This window comes from Cricetulus griseus, chromosome 3 (genome assembly GCF_003668045.3).
Source record: "Cricetulus griseus strain 17A/GY chromosome 3, alternate assembly CriGri-PICRH-1.0, whole genome shotgun sequence".
Taxonomy (NCBI): Eukaryota; Metazoa; Chordata; class Mammalia; order Rodentia; family Cricetidae; genus Cricetulus; species Cricetulus griseus.
In genome coordinates this window covers 142,948,333-142,951,748 of record NC_048596.1, presented here as the reverse complement: position 1 = coordinate 142,951,748, position 3,416 = coordinate 142,948,333, and positions in this window count along the sequence as shown.

The window sequence follows — 3,416 nt, the reverse complement described above, 5'->3', positions numbered from 1 at the left end:
ATTTATTATAAGATAAACACAGAGAGATCTTCCATGTCTGAGGCATTACAGGCTAGGCTGCCAGAAGACCATGATGAGCTAAAGAATATCTGTAGCCAGCTAAAAAACTCAGATATGCACTGTTACCCAGAAACTAGATGCAAAGGTACAAATTACCCAGGATAGGGTTGAACAATTGGACAATGCCATTCAATCAATTATTGAAGCATCTAAGATAGAAGATCACAAGGTTGAGTCTAGATTTGAATGTCTGGAAGTTAATTTACAGTACAGGGCTGAGGGATCCGGTCGATTGCTGAGGACTCAAAATCAGTGAATCATGACCTCAAATCTAGACTCAAATACCAAGAAGGTAGTTTCCATGCCATCCAGATGCTGCCTAAGTGTTATTGTTTTGCTTAAAAATAAGAAAAGAGAAATGCTGAGACATGAGACATAAGACTATAAGTTTATTATAAGGCCCGGCAGAATGGGGAGACTAAGAAGAGGAACAGGGGTAAATGGCTGACCTCATGGCCGGTTGCCATAGAGAGACAGAGCGAGCGCATAGGTGGGAGACAGAGTAGAGAGAAAGGAAACTGAGAGAAAACAGAGCGGGGAAGCAGAGAGAGGGAACAGAGAGCATAAATGGGCAGGGACTTGTCTTTTAAAGGGGTTCTCTGCACCTGCGTGCAGACTTAGTTCCCATGGAACCTTGGGCTGACCAGGTTACTGCTTGTTCCACCAGGTAACAGGGGCAGGCCAGCATAATGCCTTAACATTTCACTAAGGTTGATCATATTAAAGACCTAGAAAAACATGTAGAGGCATAGTTAGAGCAATTTAGAGATTCACTAACATGCTTGGAATCTTTTATGACTAAGGAGATTGAAACTTTTTATAAGGATATCATTACTAGGCTTAAAGATAATTGGGATGCCTCAGAAGCAGAATCACTCCAATCCCAGGCACCTACTCCACCCAGGTATCATGACTATTCTTCTAAGGTTGTTACTCATACACAATTAGTGTACCCAGCTACCATGGTAGAAAAGCCAGCTTCTAAGAAACACCCTCATGGATGGATGGCTTATTAATGGCAACCTATACATACAGCTGAAGGATCTTAAGAATATTAAAGAATCAGTTGTCTCATATGTTCTCCATAGCCCATACATAAAAAGCTATTACATTCACGGGCAACCTTTAACAGGGTGACGCCCACAGATTGGGAATGATTGGTAGCAGCTGTACTTGAGAATTCATGCCAAATCCAGTGGAAGGCATTGGTGAGGGAAGAGGCGAAGCTCCTTGAGCATCAGGGCATACAGGAAGGTTTTGAAGCCCCTCTAGATAAGCTTCTTGGTCAGAGTATTTATGCTAACCCACAGTCTCAGGCTGAATATGATGACGATATACTGTCCCTATGCAGGAAAGCAGCAATAAATGCCTGGGATAAGGTTCGTGATCCAGGAGAATGCCTAGAAACTTATACCAGAATAGAATAGGGACCTACAGAACAGGTCCAGGACTTCTTACAAAGGTTAACTAGGGCAGTAGAATTACAGAACAGATCCAGAAACAAGACAATCAATTATATATACAATTGCTTATGAAAATGCAAACCCAATATGCAAAAGAATACTTTTGCCTTTAAAGATCAGATCAGCTCCGCTAGAAAAATGGGTTTGTATGCAGCCAACATTGATTATAATGTGCAAGATACTGGAGCTTGGGTAGGAGAAGCCATTTCGAAAGGTTTAAAAGGGCAACAGGAAATTAAACTTCTAGAAGTGAGGATGCAAGGGCTTGGGAAGGAGAAGCACCTTACAGAGGTCAACATAGGTACCAAGAGGCTACAGGCTACTACTACTATGAACCAGAAACTTGGGTAGGAAGAACCTTCCCATGGAGACCACGAAGGAGCCAGGAACCTAGATGTTTTAGCTGTGGTAGAATGGGACATACTAAGAAAAATTGTAGACAAATGAATTCTTACAATGAATCATATGGAAGACCACTGCATTCTGGATTGTGTAGAAGATGTGGTAAGGGCAGACACTGGACCAATAAATGTAGATCGACCAGGAACATGCAAGGAAACCTGTTAAGGCCAAGAAACCCCGAAGGGGAACTCAAGAAGGCCCCAACTTCGAGAAAGGTCGGGTCATTCCAATTAGCAGTGGGAAACAATCTCTCACAGGACAAATAGTTCTTTGCCTATTTTGAAAAATGATACTGCTCTAGAATGCAATTTGAATAGTAATGAACAATCAAGTGTGAATGGACAAAATGAGAAATGCATATTTTGGCAAGCTTCTATTAATGATAAAAGGCCTCAGTTAAAAGTGAAAATTAATAATAAAGTTATTTCTGGCTTAGTAGACACTGGGGCAGATGTAACTATTATTACCCAAAAGTTTTGGCCTCAGAAATGGCCTCTCAGAGAGGCAAATGTACAATTTTTAGGAATTGGGATTCTATCTAGAGTTCAACAGAGTCTTAACTCAGTGGTCTGCATTGGACCGGAAGGACAGAAAGGGATACTGAAACCATACGTGGCAGATATAGCTATAAATCTCTGGTGTCGTGATCTCTTACAGCAATGGAATACTCCGATTAATATTCCTCCAATGTCGGATACAAATTATCCACAATCTTTAGATAGTAGAAAAGATCTGGTAAGATGCTATGGAAAATGTTTACCAACCATCCATGCTGTACAGAAACTAGGTACAAATGATGGACCTTCAGAGGATCCAAAGGCCCTGCCATTGCAGTGGCTTACAGATGAACCAGTTTGGGTAGGAAAATAGCCTATGACCTCTGAGAAGCTAGAGGCTTAAAAAAGTTAGTACAGGAACAGCTAGATGATGGACATATAGAGGAATCTACCAGTCCTTGGAATTCTCCTGTATTTGTTATCAAAAAGAAGTCAGGAAGTGGAGAATGCTGACAGACATGAGAGCCATAAATAAGGTAATTCAACTAATGGGCTCTCTGCAACCTGGAATGCCATTACCTTCCTTAATACCTGAAGGATGGACTATCATACTCATTGATCTAAAAGACTGTGTTTTCACAATACCGTTACAGGAAAATGATAGAGAAAAAATTGCATTTACTGTACCAACTCTTAATAATTCACAACTAGTTAGGAGATATCAGTGAAGAGTTTTGCCACAAGGAATGCTAAATAGTCCTATTTTGTGTCAACACTTCAACAGCAACATTTGGAAATAATTTGTAACAAATTTTCATAATCTCTTGTTTATCATTACATGGATGACATTCTTTTATTAGATTCCAATAAAGAAACTTTGGAATGTATGTTTGAATGGAGAAGGAAGTTCTGCCTCATTGGAGGTTACAGATTGCCCCATTCAAGACTTTCACTATACTATACTAACATTTTCTTCCTACAGGACCCCACAATG